This window comes from Protopterus annectens, chromosome 3.part0 (assembly GCF_019279795.1).
Source record: "Protopterus annectens isolate FY-2018-M chromosome 3.part0, PAN1.0, whole genome shotgun sequence".
Taxonomy (NCBI): Eukaryota; Metazoa; Chordata; order Ceratodontiformes; family Protopteridae; genus Protopterus; species Protopterus annectens.
In genome coordinates, this window is record NC_056731.1 from 934,896,519 (window position 1) to 934,913,275 (window position 16,757).

Below are 16,757 nucleotides of genomic sequence, written 5' to 3' on the forward strand. Positions count from 1 at the left end.
TGACACAGCCCATTGCCAGACCCTGAGGGCTTCTCGACAAAGGGGGTAAGACTTGGTTCCGCCTTGCTTGTTCAAGTACCAGACTACTGACATGTTGTCCGTCTGAATTGCAATAGTTCCTAGAGAGAGAGTCCTGAAAGTACTGCAACGCCAGAAGCACCGCTCTCAACTCTAGAACATTGATGTGCAGATGTGATTCTTGATCTGTCCATGTGCCTTGGGCAGTCTTTCCCTGAAAATGCACCCCCCCACCCTATCAGGGAAGCGTTCGTGGTCACAGTGGCTACTGGGGGGGGGGGGGCAAAGGGTCTTCCGACTGTGACATGGAGACTTGAACCACCACCGAAGGTCTCTCCTGCAAGAAGCTGTGATGAGAATCATGTGGTGCATCAGCAGTTTCTGGTAGGTCCACTGAGCGAAGAGGAGCCATTGAAGAATTCGCATATGAATTATTGCATGTGGTATAGCCAGGATTGCTGCCACCATCAAACCTAGCACCTTCAGTACCTCTGCTGCTGTAGCTTTGTTCTTTGACACCAGTGAGCTGACGTTTTGGCGGAAAAGACAAGATGGGGAGACGTACAGTGGTAGTTGAGGTATCTAACTCTGCTCCTATAAAAACGGTATGCTGCGATGGCGATAAGGCAGACTTTTCAAAGTTGATTGTAATGCCTAACTGATGGCAGAGTGTATTGTGTTGCCTGAGTCAATGGATGCCTGGTGGCAGCGGTGGGGAGCCAATCGTCTAGGTATGGAAACACCTGGAATCCTAGACGTCTCAGGTGAGCTGTGACCACTGCCATGCATTTGGTGAACACTCTGGGAGCTGTAGTGAGACCAAAGGGCAGGGCTCGAAACTGGTAATGATTGGCTCCAAGCCGGAAGCGCAGATCTCTGGAGCGTCTGTTCATCTTTGTGTGATAGTACGCGTCCTTGAGATCTATGGAGCACATCCAATTGCCTTTCCCTAGGAAGGGAAGAATGGACTGAAGCATGACCATTCGGAACTTCTCTTTCTTTACGAACTGGTTGAGTCTGCTGAGGTCCAAGATAGGTCTCGTCCCCTGTTTTCTTTGGTACCAAAAAGAATCTTGAGTAAGTTCCGAATCCAACTTGGTCTGCTGGGACTGGTTGGATGACTCTTTTACTAAATCTGTGGACCTCTACAATTGCTTGTTCCCTGAGATTGGGTGGAACATCTGGGATTCTCTACAGGAATGGGAGGGGAAGAGAACGGTATACAATATCCTCTGGAAATGATGCTTTGTACCCAAGTATCTGATGGTGTGTTTAGCCAGGCTTCTGGGTACAAAGACAAGCGACCCTCGACTGCCTCCAGAGCCTAACAGTCGGGCCCCCTTTCAGGGGCGCTGGTAGGGTTGACCGAAGACTTGACCCCTGTTGCTGCAGACCCCCTCTGCCGCGGGGGTGGTGTCTTCCGTTATAACCCCCTCCTCTACCTCTAGAGGGGGTTTCTCCACGTGTGTCCTGAAAGGCTCCCTGTGCTTTTTCGGAACCACATTTTTCCCTCCCCTAGGGCCCTTGGGGTGGGGTCGAAAAATGGACTCCAACGGCAGATAAGGTCTTGCCTTCCTGCTCACACCTGGTTAAAGTTTCCTTTACTTTGGGCCCAAACAGTGATGAGCCATCAAATGGGGTATTAATAAAAGATCTAAAGAGTTCCGCAAAGGAACAGAGACGCATCCAGGCTCGTCTTCGAAGAGCAATGCCCAAACTAGCGTCTCTACTTGAACCATCAGCTGCATAGAATATGAGACGCATGGACGAGTTTACCACTGAGTTTAGGGCAGCGAGCTGGGTGTTGACTTTGTCGGCCACCCCTGCAGCTACCGTACCCTGGAGACGATCTCCTAGCTCTTTCAGGAGATCTCTCTGTAGTCTCGTAAAGTGGGTTAAGTAATTCAGTGATCACAGAGAAAAAGTCGCTGAATTAAACATGCGCTTCCCATATCTATCCATGACCCTAGAATCTCTGTTAGGGTAATGGATAGAGGTGGATGTCTCAGATACTTCCTTTTTGGTGGCTGCAGCTACCACCATGGCATCAACAGGTACTCCCTTTGTCAAAAATGGCTTGTCCACTGGGGCAGACATGAATTTATTGGGCTTACGAGAAAAGGTTCCATGGCCTCCGGTGACTCCCACACCTTACGAGAAATCAGTTTCATGAGCTTGTCGTAAGGCAGAGACATCCAAGAAGTGAAGGTTGAGACCCAAAAGCCTTCAAGAGCGCGGACTCATCCTCAGTAGGGGTCTTGGACTGCCAATCTCCCCTCTAAGGATCTCTAGTATCTCTGCAAAGGAAATATCCTCAAAGGGGGATCGAGGGGACCCTTCTGACTCATCTAAGTCCGTGTCAGATGTCAAACACTCCTGTGGGGAGTCTAAGTGCCTTCTCTTGCACAGTCTCTTCCCGGGCACCTCCTCAGTGGGGGGATCTGGGGAGGTCTCAGAAGAGTAAAGGCCGCCCTGTGGGGGTACTTGAGGCTCGGGGTCTCTACGCTTAGAGGGACCGGTAGATGAAGCAGATACAGGAGCTTGAGGGAAGAGGGAAGGCTGAACCAATGCTGACTTTGTCTTTGGAGACAAAACTCTCCTCATAGCATCGAAGGCACCATGGCTCTGAAGAGGAGTGGACGGACCCGAGAGTACCGTCCGATCCACCCGCACCGAAACCCTGGGATCCGAGCCAGAGGTAGGAGCCGAGCTCATCTGAGCCGAAGCCCCGAGAGGAAGAGTCAGCACCGACAAATTGGTTCGACTATCCTCCCCGGACTTGATGGGAGAGCTTCGGCTCCTAGAGCCCTCGGTCGGCGCAGAGGACATCCGAGTAGATGGAGCTGATAACACCGGTGCGGGTATCGGCTCCAAGGGTTCGACAACCATTGGTTCTGTTTCCTTCGGCTCCGAGAGTCCAGTACGGCTCGGAGGAGGAGTAGACAAATCTGGTTCCATGGTCTTCGGCACCGATGAGCTGGTCGGAGCAGACAACAATTTGGCAAGTCCTGGTGCCTGTAAAAGCTTCTGCACTAGCCAATCCATGTCCAAATCTGAAAGGCTGACTGAGGACTTAGCTGAATGCACCGAAGGTGCTGACTGGAGCAGAAGGGAAGAAGGAACTTCAGAGACCGGCTCCAAAACAGAGAGTTGGCTCCGAATCAAAGGTACACTCTGTTCCGAGGTCTGTGGAACCAATGACCCTCCTCCTGAAATTTTTGCCTTGTCACATTGTCTGAAGATCTGGATTTTGAGGATTTGGAGGACGTGCTAGTACCCTCATGGCTACTCAAAACCTCAAAAAAAGATTGCTGTACCAATCCCCTGTCTATTAGCTTCCTCCTCTCCAAGAGGACTCTTGAAGAAAAAGAATGGCAAATGCTGCAAGTGTCTTGGAGGTGTTTAGCCCCCAGACAGTAGACACATTGAATGTGTCAGTCAGTGATGGATATCTTCTGCCCACAATATGGGCATTTTTTGAATCCCGATTTAGGATGGGATTTCTCATTTTCATCCAACATAGTTAATAACAAACAGTAAACTGAAGAGAGTAAGACAGAAAAGTCCTTACTCACTTGTAAAGATCCACAAAACTACTAAGCCCAAACCGGGCACTAACTATAACAATATAATTACAGATTACAAATATAGGGCTAAGAGGCCCACAGAGAAGAACCCTGACTATTAGAAAGACTAATAAGAGTAAATAGGACTAAAGGTCTACACAAACCAAGAAGCCAACAGGGCACTAACTATTTAAACTGTTTAAAAACTACATAAACTATAGATTATATTAATAAACAACCTGATAGTAACACAACTATCTTAGTAACAAAAAGTAAAGATTTTTTTTATAAACTTGCTGTTATTTTTCCCACAAATGGTCCGAGCTAACTGGATCACTGAGATCTCTCTTGCCGCGGCAAACTAGATTTGAGGTAATTCCAGCAGTGCATTGTGAGATAAGGGGCTTGGTCTTGAGCTACTGGCAAACCTTGAGCTTTGCTATCGGCCATGTCGGAGCCGAGGATCGGCTCCGAACCCATCAGTGAGAATAAACGGCGAGATTTATCAACTTCACATCATGTGATTATATCTTGGTTTCTATTGGTTCGTCAGAGTATAAAAGTTTAAATTCACTGATATTGTTTGTTCTGATGAAGTTCGATTCAGGAACGAAAGTGCTAAACGTGGACTGGATTGTTTTATTAAACTTGTTTTGGACGAAGTAGCGTGGGCTTCCATTGTCCTTCTTGTTTATCAGTTATTAGTTAGTCTTATTGGAGTACCTTGGTTCTTTTGCCAGTTTTCTCCAATAAATTCCAGTCCACTCTTGCCTCTTGTATATCTCTAATTGCAGTTATCCCTATCAGCAGGATCTCCTTTTTCCATAACTGCGCTGGCTTAGCTCTTACAATACTTTCTGCTACTTTATTAATATAATATTCTGTATGACTATTGTTATTCTCCCTTAAGGTCTGCAACCAAAACCCCACTCTCTCTGTTTCTTGAGCTTCCCCCAGTTCAGTCATTATCTCTTTCCAATTTAATTATAGTTTTCTGCTTGTGCTATGTATAGGAGCCTTAACTGTGTCTATAGGCTTTGCTATTGTCAGACGAATGAGAAGAGTCTCCTCCTGCTTGCTGGATAAACTTTTATATTTCCTCCTTAGCCTGCTCCTCAACCAAAAATGTCTTGGATCCTCCCAGAAGAAAATATTCTGAAGAAAGCTGGATACAACAGCTCGAATCTCACGGCTGCCTTGTGACATCCTCTAAATGGTGGGATAAACTTGCCTCTCTTCCGCCAGTCATACAAAGTTTTCCATAAACATTCTGCTGCCCCTAATTTTTAATACTTTTCCCATTTGCCAACATTTTCTCAGGAAATCTTTCTGCTGTTATGACTGCATCTTTATTAATACCGGCCCTGACTGCTTTATCTTGGCCACATCTGGAGCACACAGAAGATATGCTCTTTCAATTACACAAATCCTGCTATGGAAACACTATTCCAATTGTTTATCTATACATAAGATGCAGCTTACTCTCTCCAGTTTTTCTGGTAGAGCAGAAAAATCTCAGGTTTTCATGTTTTTCAATCTTATATATATTTTTTTGAACTGCTCTTGTTGAGAAGCCTTAAATCTCAGACAGCCTTTTTACCTCCATTTCAACATCTGATTTTGCAGTGCAGCTGTGGCTCTCTGCTAGAAGCACATACATCTTCTACACTCCCTGCTGATATTTATGCATAGACAACTGTCCAGAAGATAGAAGAGTTGCGTAAAATCTTAAAATAACCACAGACATCCCTCTCTTCTATATGGTGCAGTATTCACTCGTACATCTGGCCAGTATATAAAAGCCTAATCACGACTGTGAGGTACATGCGAAGTCGCACAGTATCCAATTTGTACTTCTGTCACAAAATGATGTCAGGTATAAAACGGACGTTGGCACGTACCAAACCTCAGAACTGAATGCCGCAAAAGCACCAGCCTGATTCAAGTTAAGGAAAACATGCTACCAGTAGACAGGCAAGTATCAGGGGGAAAGTGTGTGCGTGTGTGTGTGTGTGTGTGTGGGGGGGGTGGTAAGACTCCAGCATATAGAAGAGGACATCTATAGTTATGGTAAGATTTTACACAACAGCTCATGTAGAAGAAGAATTGGGCAGAGGAGCCGAAACATTTTCCACAAACACATGCAGAATAGCTCTGGCAAAACCAGCTCTGGAAATGTCATCAAGTTTATAATGGTTCGTGAAACTATGAACAAGGACCAAGTAGCTGCTTCCAGGATAGAGGACATGTCCAGGCCTTTGAAGAAGGCACCTGAGGAGGAAACTGCTCTAGTGGAATGTGCCCTAATAAGTGAGGGTAGATTCTTTATACGAGCCACATAACAGAAGGAAATCGCTTTGGAAATCCAAGTAGAAATGGTCTGCTTGGAAACAGGTTGACCCAGGGCCCCTGGGTGATGAGAAAAACAGGTGGTCAGACTTTCTAATTGGTTTGGTTTTATTCAAATAATATCCCAGTTGCTTGTGCACATCTAAGGTGTGTAGGATCCTCTCGCTAGAGGATTGAGAAGATGGGAAGATAACTCAACCACCTTGGGCATAAAGGAAGAGTTATAGTGTGTAGGGAAAGCCCATCTCTGTGGAAAACTGTGAAGGGAAGGAGGACACGAGAACCTGCAACTCAGACACCCTTCTGACAGAAGTAATGGCCAGGAGAAGGACTGTTTTTCCAAGTGCAGTGCTGCAGGGAAGCAGAACTTGCTGGCTCAAAAGGAGCTAGGTTAAGTTTTTCTAAGATCCCAAGGGGGGGGGGGGGCTGGTTTCCATGATGGTCTGAGGTGAAGGACACCTTTTATGAAGGGTTTAACTTCCAACTTGGAAGCTAAGGGTAGAGACATAGGCAGACATGCAGAAATAGCAGAAAGATGAGCTTTTACTGAGGAATATGACAGCCCATTATTCAGAAATTCACACGGGTAGGACAGGACCTCAAACATCTACTAACAGTGGTTGTAAATCCTTAAGACACCAGGTGGAAAACCTTTTCCATTTGGAAACATAGGATTTCCTAGTTGTGTGTATTCTGGCCTCCTGCAGAACTTGCAGTACGTCCTCAGAAAAGAGGTGTCTGAGGGGAATCCAAACCCTATCACCCACAGAGTCAGTTGTAGGGGTGACATTTGTGGATGAATTAAAGTTCCCTTGTCCTGTGTAAGTAGGTCCATTCTCTGGGGTAATGTCTGGTGATTGCCCTTGGTGAAATGCAGAAGAAGGGGGAACCAATGCTGTCTTGGCCAAACGGGAGTCACCAGCAAGATGTTTGGTTGTTTCTGTTGGATTTTTGACTGGACTTTTTGAAGAAGTGAGACGAGGGGAAATGCATGAAGAAATATCCCCTTCCAAGAGAATGACAGGATGTCTACCTTCTATGCCAAGGGATCTGGGACCCTGGCACAAAACTTGGGAAGTTGCCTGCTCATGTGGGAGGCAAAGAGATCTACTTGTGGTATACCCCATTGGTGAACCATGTCCAGAAACACATCCCTGTGTAGCATCCATTCATAAGACTGAGTCATGGACCTGCTCAGTGTGTCTGCCACCACATTTTGAGTCAAGGGAATGTAAACCGCCTGGAGGAAAAGTTGACTCTGGACAGCTACTTCCCAGGCCTGCAGGGCCAGTCTGCACAGGGGGTAAGACTTTGTCCCTCCCTGTTTGTTTACATACCAGAAAACTGTGGTATTGTCTGTAACAACCTTAAACCCTCTGGGGACAGATGAGGTTTGAAAATTTGTAGGTCGAAGATCAGGGCCCTCATCCCTTTATACTGATGTGCTCCCTTATCTGGGCTGAAGACCAGACATCTCTGACCCACCATGAGTTCAGAGCTGCCCCCAATCCCATGTCTGATGCATCCGTGTAGAGATCCTGAGTGGGAGGAGGTGGTTGTTAAGGGTAAACCTGGATTCTGTGCCACCTGTTGGATCCATCAGTGTAATTCCTTTTTCAGGCAAGGCAGGAGTGGGATAAACTCCAGAGGGTGGGAGTGTTGTACCAAAACTGCTCTCAAAAAACCACTGGAATTTCCTCATGTGCAACTTGGCTGAGGGGAGAATGGGAATTGTGGAAGCCATGAACCACGGGAGGCGAAGGAACTCCTGGCAGTCAGGGATTGTGGGAGCAAGAGTTTCTGGAAGTAAAAGGTGAAGGACAAGACCTTTTCTAGGGGTAAGGAAGCCAACATCCTATCTGATTGGATCCTGCAGCCCACAAAGATGCAATCTTGGGAAGGAACCAGAGATTCTTTCTGGTAACTGACTGTGAATCCTAGACTCTCCAACAATGGCACTGTGAAAGAGAGGCTTCTCCTGGAGGATCTCTGGAGTCTGAGCCTGGATGAGAAGGCCGTCCAGGTAAGGAAAGATCTGTATGCCCTGTAGCCTGAAAAAGGCTATGACAGGAGCTAAGCATTTTGTGAACACCCTCGAGGCTGTAGACAAAACAAAGGGCAAGGCACAGAACTGAAAATGTGATGAAACAATAGCAAAGCAAAGAAATTTCCTGAACTGCAGATGAATGGGAATATGGAGATATGCATCCTTGATGTCCAGTGATACCATGAATGCTTGAGTAAGGATAACAGGGAAAAGGGTGGGGTAAGGTTAACATACGAAAGGTGGTAACTTTTAGAAAGGTATTTAGATGGGAAAAGGTCTAGAATGGGTTGTGAAGGACCAACCTTCCTGGATACCAGGAACATCCCAGAGGAGAACCCTTTTCCTACTGGGGGGGGGGGGGCACCACCTGAATAGTGCCCTGAGAAAGGAGGCTGGAAACAATTTGGGAAAAGAGTTCTAGTTGTTCTTTTGGAGGTTGTAAAATACCCCTGAAAGGGGAGGAGTCTTCCACACCATAAAGTACCCTTGAGGGATGTGGAAAGGATCCATGAGTCCCGAGTTAACTGTTTCCAAGCAAAGAGAGAAAGAGAGAGAGGCAAAGGGACAGAAGTGTTGATGGCTCAGGAGAATGGTAGTCGCAGACTACCTGGCTTAGCCTGAAAGGGCCATTTCTGAGTGGGAGTAGAGGAGGTAGACTGAGTAAAATTGTTTCCTGGTGTCCCTTTTACCTTTGGAAGACTGGGGCCCTTACAGACTTTCTAAAAAAAGTTGGTCTTGGTAGGATAGTTTCTCTGGAACGTGGGCACCTGGAGACAGGTCCTGCAGCTCTTTGCCCTTTTCCTGAAGAGATTTGAAAAGTTCTGCAGCTGAGGTACCAAACATGGCCTTGCTGTCCAGAGGGGTATCCATGATTTTTGCCTTAATGTCATTAGGCAAAGGCTGGAGCCTGAGCCAAGAACACCTCCTCAGGACTGATTCAGATGCAGCCGCTCTAGCTAATGCCTCCACAGCATCAAAGCCACACTTTATGGGATGCCATGTAACCTAAACTGAGGAAAGCTTAGCCTTAGTGGGAAAGTCAGGAAGCTCATATAATAGTTTGTCAGCATCCGAAAGAAGGGTCAAAGAATACTTGGCCATATGGGTCTGAAAGTTAATGGCCCTGAAGGCCACAGCAGCTGCAGTATACACCTTTTTTCGTACTCTCTCTATGACCTTACTCTCCTTATCTGAGGGGAGCAGGGAAGTGGAAGGTAGCATCTTGGATGCTTTGTCTGCAGAAAATGAAATGGTAGCAACGTCAGCAGAGGGAAATTTGAATAGGAATTTGGAGTCCTCCAGTACTTAAAATCTATATGACCGTTTGGGTGATAGAGGATGAGAATCTGGGCATCTGGAAGCAGCAGCAAAGGCATCAAGGAATGGTGGCAGGACTGCAAGTATGGCAGATGGGAAATGGGAGTCCCTCTGTAGCAGTCATAGTACCTTTTTTGGAAGTCTGATACCGGACAACAACTCCCTCATCTTAAGAATAATCTTCCCAAATGAGATATCTTCCTCCAGGGTATCAGTGCCATTAGATTTCTCTTCTGGGGAGGCATATCCCAAAACGGAAGAAATTTGGGCTGAGTAAGCCAAAAATTCATCCCCTGAGGATTCCTCATCATCTGAGGACCAGTGGCCTCTCCAGCTCCCGACGTACATTGTGCTTTTTTGTTAAAATTGTGGATTTTGTTGCGATTTTCTCTGTCTGGGGAGTGCTTTCTGACTTCATCTGGTGTGCGGTCTGCAGTCATGGTCTGTTGGATTGTTTGGGTTTGGAGATTTGGGCTGATTGCGGCTGTTCTGGTGGATGCAGTTGTCTTTTGTCTACTGAGCAAATCGGATTGGATATTGTTGGTCAGTAGGACTACACTGATTCTTGAGGATGTTGGTGGTGTTGGAAATGAGACAATGGTAGCACTTACGGAGGTGATTGTGAGAGATCGCTGAACTGCTGGAGGCCGTTCGGGCCTTCTGGTGGTGATAGCTGAGATGGCTGCAGGCAGAGGAAGACCCAACTATGTCACACTGTTTAAATATGGAGTTGAGGTTCTGTTGATTGGAAACAGCCTGACTGTGACTTGGATATTGTGGGTGCTGAAATGGAGCTAGTAGCAGTGTGGAGGGAACGGACAGATGCAGTCACTGAGACCGTGAATGAAGCGTGCATGACTGATGAAACGTCTGTGCCTTCGGTTGGATTGAACTATGCTGCTGTTGTGTTTTTGTACATTTATTTTGTGTTTATGTTGGATATCTGCTTGTTTATGTGTATATGAACTTGGAGAAACAAAACTTCGCTCAGCAGTGCATTTTTTTGTGTGCATTTTTTTGTGTGCCATCTGAATGACAAAGTTTACCGTTTTAGAAGTCCTCTTTTGAGGGTAGATGAAAGAATGGAAGGAGAAGGGGGGGGGGGTCTGCCTTAAATCCATAAAGGCATTGAACAGGCCTTGAGAGAAGGCCTGCCAATCTGCAGGCTGTTCCTGAGGGGCTGGAGAAAAGTACAGTTTTGTACCTACCATAAATGTAGATGTTAGAGTGCTCATACAGCTGCAGTCATTACAGATGGGTTATCCTGCCGTCAGGCGGGTCCTCGGTCGGCCGAAATTCCAAAGTCTAGGTCCGGTGTCGGTTGTTGTCGCTTCTTCCCTGATGTCAGTGCGGCAGGGGTATAAAAGAGGCAGCCGACGCCATTTTCTTCAGTTTTGCCCCTGATGTCAGGTGCCCCCAGAAGGAAGGCAAAACATAATGTTATGCAAACATGCAATATAGATAAATCAAAAAACAGTAGTTGCAAGCAAATACACCATAAAAGAATTCCCCAAATAGGTTGTATGATAAAGGTGTTTATCATAAGGCCTGTTCTAAGAGGGGACGGAGGGGGGGTAACCTGGACTGCAGCTGTATGAGCACTCGGACATCTACATTTATGGTAGGTACAAAACTGTACTATGTTCATCGTGCATACAGCTGCAGTCATTACAGATGGGAAGAATCCCAAAGCTAAGTAAGGGTGGTAGGCACTAAGTGGAACTAGGAGGAACGAGGATGCCCTGCAAGACTGCTGTGGCAAAGCCTGCTCTAGATTATGAGTATAGTGGAAGGTGGTAGTGCTTGGAGAAAGTGTGCACTGAACTCCAAGTAGCTGCTTCCAAAATGTCCGTGGTAGGGACCCCCCTGAGGAAATCTGCAGAGGTAGCTGTGGCCCTGGTGGAGTGGGATCTGATGTATGCAGGCACAGAGTTTCCATGAAATGAACAAAAGCGTATGCAGTGGGCTATCCATTTTGAAATTGTCCGTTTGGAAATAGCCTTTCCTTGAGCACCTGTAGCATAGGACACAAAGAGTTGCTGAGATTTCCTGAATGGCTTTGTTCTGTCCAAATAATAACAAAGTTGTCTGTGAATGTCCAAGGAATGTAGTAGTCTCTCCCCTTTGTTCTGTGGATTTGGATAAAAGGTAGGTAAGTGGATAGTCTGATTCAAAGCTACACTGGATACTACCTTTGGCTTGAATGTAGGGTTGGTTCGTAAGGAAACTCTGTCCTGATGGAAAATGATGAATGGTTGCACAGCCATGAGGGCCTGTAGTTCCGAAACCCTGCGTGCTGAGGTGATAGCCAGAAGGAAAGCTGTTTTCCATGACAAGTATTGTAGCTCTGTTGAAGAAGCTGGCTCAAAGGGGGGCAGGGTCAGCTTTTCCAATACGAAGTTGAGGTCCCAAGCTGGAACTGGTGGTTTCCTTGGGGGCTTTAAATTTTTTGCCCCTCTGAGGAACTGCCTTAAGAGAGGATGAGAGAATAAAGGAGGATCTGTGTTGTATTGTGCAGAAATGGCTGAAGCGTGGATCTTGATGGAGGAGAAGGAAAGGCCACTGTTTAACATCTCAGCTACGTCATGTAAAATTTGAGGTATATTTATTACCCAAGGATCCTGGCCCTTTTCTTGATTCCAGGAATAAAATGGTTTCCATTTGGCGGAGTAGGTTTTGCTAGTAGAAGGTCTTCTGGCCTCCAAGATGACATCCTGCACCTCCTTGGAGAGGAGAGACTGTTGGGAAATTAAGGTATTCTCCATGCAGCTTGATTTAGGGTTTTGAGCTGGCTGTGAAGGGTTTTGTAGTTGTGCTGGGACAACAGAAGAGGGACTAGAGGTAGGATCCATGGTGGGGAGTGTGTCAGGCTCTTTAGGAGCGGATACCAGTGTTGTCTAGGCCAGTGTGGAGCAATGAGAATCATTTGTGGCCTCTCTGCTCTGGCTTTTAATAGAACTTTGGTCAGCAGAGGAAGAGGAGGGAAGGCATAGACTGTCAGTGTTGTCCAATTGAAAGAGAGTGCATCCACGTTCCAGGCCTGTGGATGATAGGTCCTTGAACAACATTTTTTCAACTGGTAATTTCTGTGGGTAGCAAATAGATCTATGTCTGGCTGTCCCCATGCTTGAGTTATCTTTGAGAAAACTTGAGGATGCAACTTCCATTCGTGTGGATCTGTCATATTTCTGCTTAGGTTGTCTGCCAGTGTGTTTTCTTTCCCTGGCAGGAATTGTGTGGCTTGCCTGCACAGGGGGTATGAATGAGTTTCCCCCTGTTTATGTACCACATGACTGTGGTGTTGTCTGTCCTTATCAATAACTGGCCTGGATGCAGTAGGTCTTTGAAAGTCATAAGAGCATTGTGCACGGCTAACATCTCCTTTTGGTTGATGTGTAGGTGCTTCTCTTTTTGGGACCATTTTCCCTGAATGCACTGATCTGCCATGTGTGCTCCTCAGGCGTAGTCTGAGGCGTCTGTTGTGATGATTTGAGTTGCTTGAGGTACACAGAAAGGGAGACCTGTGTTTCTTTGGCATGCTTGAGCCCACCACAAAAATTCCTTTTGAAGGCATGGAATGAGTGGTATAATTGTTTCCAAACTGTGGCTGTGTTGAGACCATAAGTTTTTTAGGTACCACTGTAGTTTCCTCATATGCAGCTTTGAACATGGGATTAGTAGGATGCAAGATGCCATGAGTCCCAGAGCCTGCAGGACTTTCCTTGCAGTTAGCCTGGTGAAAGTTGCCATTTTGCTGAAGTATTGAGAAAGTTGCCCTTGTTAGTCTGGCGTGAGGTAGGCCATCTGGGTGGTTGTATTTAAGCTGGCACCCAGGAAAATTATCTGTTGAGAAGGTATTAGTTTTGATTTCTTTTTGTTCACTGTGCATCCCAGGAAGTTTAACAGCTTTATTACAAACGCCAGATGCTGCAATAGAATGTCCTTGCTGTCCGCTTGGATCAGGCAGTCGTCCAGATATGGGTAGATTTGTATTCCTTGTAGTCTGCAGAAAGCAATTACTGATGCCAGGCATTTCGTAAACATTCTGGGCGCAGTAGATAAGCCAAAGGGCAATGCAGAGAATTGGTAATGGGTTGAACCTGCAAGAAATCTGAGGTATCTTCTGCAATCTTGTCTGATAGGGACATGCAGGTATGCCTCCTTGAGGTCCAATGTTACCAGCCAAGACTCCTTGCCCAGCATGGGAAGAAGCTGCTGTAATGTGAGCATCTTGAATTTTGGCACCTGTAGATGTGTTTAGAATGGATAGGTCTAAGATAAGTCTCCAATCTTTGTCTTTCCTTGGTACCAGGAATAGTCTGGAATAAAAACTTTGACCTTGTTCTTTTGTAGGTACCTCCTGAATCGCTTTCATGTCCATGAGAGCGGAAATTTGTCTTTGTGCCTCTGCCCTTTGATTTTGTGGCAGGTTTGGCATGCCTCTCATTTTTGGAAGGGTGTGAAAGTGAAACCTGTAGCCTCTGTCTATAATGTCCAGAATCCATTTGTCTTTTGTGACAATATGCCACTTTTTTGAAAATAATGCCAGTTTTCCGCCCAAAGGTGCTGCCATTAAAGCTTTGCTTGGCAGGAATAGGGGGAAGTCATTGTGTCTGTTTTCTAAATGACTGTGATCTATCTTCTCCACCTCTTGGGGTTGGTGCTTGCCATTGTCTTGCTCTGTAAGATCCTTGAGGTTGTCCTCTACCCCTTGGGTGTATCTGCCCCCTTGAGGTCTGTCCGTGGCTGGAAAGGACCAATTTTTTGAAGGCCAGTTTCTGCTGAAGCGTGGAGATTGTACCTGCAGGAAATCTTTCACTGTTTGCATTGATTTCGCTTTTTCCTCCATTTTCTTTAGTACCTCCTCAGCTTTAACACCAAACAATACATCTTTTTGAAGTGGTGCATCTAATAACTTTGCTTTGACATGATCTGGTAAGGTTTGCTCTTTGAGCCAAGCATGTCTATGTATAACAGACCCCGTGACAGCAGCTCTACATGAGGCCTCTAAAGCATCAAAACCACACTGCAAGGTATGTTTACCCACTTGCTCTGCACCATGCAACAAATCCTGCAACTCTTTCAAATCTGGTTGTTCTGTTTGTGTCATTTTGCTTTTCAACTGAGATAACAAAAACTGTTGGTACTTTAACATATGGAATTGGCAGTTTAATGCCCTCATGGTTAAAGTGGCAGAAGTATACACTTTTTCCCCCCACCTTTCTAATGCTCTGGAATCTCTCTCTGACGGTACAGGATTTTTAGCAGTAGAGGCCTTTATTCCCTTGGGACCCTGTGAAATAGTTTCAGGGTCAGCAGTATGGCTTTTATAAAGGAACTGGTGGGAATCAGGAACCCGGTAATACCTGTCTGGTTTAACAGGGGCTGGAGGTAAAGAATCTGGATTAAGGATGGCTTCTGTGTACACATCATCCAAAATATCTAAAACAGGAGGGATAGCCAGGGGCCTATGCTGGGGGAGCAGGAGAAATTCCCTGAGCCTTTTCTTGGAATCTGAGTAATCTTGGCCTTCCCAGTGAAAGTGTTCCCTCAATGTATGCAGGGTTTCCCCAAAAGAGTAGTCCTCGGGGGGGGGGGGGGGGCACCCCGAGGGAATAGACTCCTCAGCATCAGAGTCTTCGAAAGGGGAATAGGCGTAATCCTGGTCCTCAGAGTGTTCTGAGGTAATAGAAGCCTGGTCTGAGGAAGGGTAGTCTTCCTCCAATCTGGGTCTTTTGTCAGAGGGGGGTTGAGAGCCCCTGATGAGAGTAATCAAATCTTCAGCCATTTTAAGCATTTGTTTTTTAGGCATGGGGCCTTGAGAGGAGGTCTGAGGACCCTGTTTTTTAGCTTTCATGGCTGCTTTAGATTTAGTGAAGGATTTAATAGAGAAGGTGGAAGGCCTGAAGACGCCTTCAGAAATGGCAGGCCTGACTAAATTTTGAGTTTCCCCGCCAAGAGTGGCGTCGGTATCTGCAGTAAGAATGGAGACCGAGGAGCCTAAGACCTCGGGTACTGAAGTCACCGGTAATGTAGTTTCATCGGTATTCAGGGGCTGCGTAGGCGCCTCGCTGAGAACCGGTAGTCGGCCTGAGCGTGGTCTCAGCACTCGGTGCGGACCTCGGATGTCGGTCCTTATCTTTGCGTTTTTTGCTCAAAACTGGTGTCGGTGTATCCGACGACATGATGTAATTAAATTTTTTGCCAAAATAATGAAGGGCGAACTCCGCCCGGCGCTTAATAGTGCGCTTGTTGAACCTAGCACAAAAACGACAGGCCGAGACGTCGTGGTCTGGGCCTAAGCAAGGTATACAGAAAGAGTGGAAATCCTTATGCGGTATTTGCTTCCCACAAGAAATGCAATTATTAACTTTGTCTGACATCGGTCTGAGGCAAGAAAAGATTCCCCAATGGGTACTTAGCTTTAAAGAAGACTTCGGCTGAAATACTTTCGTAAATCTCAGGAGCTGGCTGACCAGCACTTGCGAACTGCTTCTGCTTCGGGCACCGTGCGGCAAGAAAGACTGAAGAAAATGGTGTCGGCTGCCTCTTTTATACCCCTGCCGCACAGATGTCAGGGAAGAAGCGACAACCACCGACGCCGGACCTAGACTTTGGAATTAGGCCGACCGAGGACCCGCCTGACGGCAGGATAACCCATCTGTAATGACTGCAGCTGTATGCACGATGAACATCATGTTTAATCTTTTTTTTCTTTTTAGGAGCCTCCATGGGGTAGAAACGTGGATGTGTCAGACATCAGCCTACACTTCGCAATGTTGGTAAGAACATCCTCTTGCATGATGATCTGGGTAATACCACGCGGGCCCATAGTCACAATGAACCATCGTTCCCCCACCACACCTGAATCAGATGCCTGCAATTCCTTTGAGGACGTGCTGGTAGGGTCCTTCATGGCCACCACACTGATACCCATTAAAGGAGAATCTACCAATTCAGGAAAGGTCTCCAGGCCAAAATTGGCCTTGGGAGATGTGTCCATAACAGGGGAAGAAGCAGGTAAATAAGGCCTAGGCTTCTTGGCCTTTTTAGCTTGCAGCTCGGTTGAAGGGCTCAATGTAGCTTCCATGTCATGCACAAGATGCTTTAGATGCTGATTTTCGATATATAAGTTGAGGAAAGCTAAGTGACTACATAGGGTCTTTGGTACAAAGGCCTTACAAATAGCACAGGTAGTATGGTCGTGATCCAGGCCTAGGGAAAATAAGCAAAGGTCACGAGAGCACTTATGTAGAATCTGCCTTCCACACCGACACTCGCCCTTCCTAGCTGACATGTAATCAAAACAGTACACAGTAGCCAAAGACTGCAAAGAAAAAAAACCCAACCGAGTACTTATCTTAATTAAGGTTCACAACCTGCCTTATGAGCGATGATCACAGCAGATGATCAGACAGTTGGTAGAAAGTCTGGTATGTGCCGACATCCTTTTATATCAG

At 46.3% G+C, this 16,757-nt stretch overlaps 1 protein-coding gene across 1 annotated transcript in view; it reads right to left on the reverse strand.

The window, feature by feature from the left end:
* NUP153 (nucleoporin 153) overlaps positions 1-16,757 on the reverse strand; it is a gene marked incomplete in the record, with an annotated part of 2,476,866 nt that overhangs the window by 1,068,396 nt on the left and 1,391,713 nt on the right.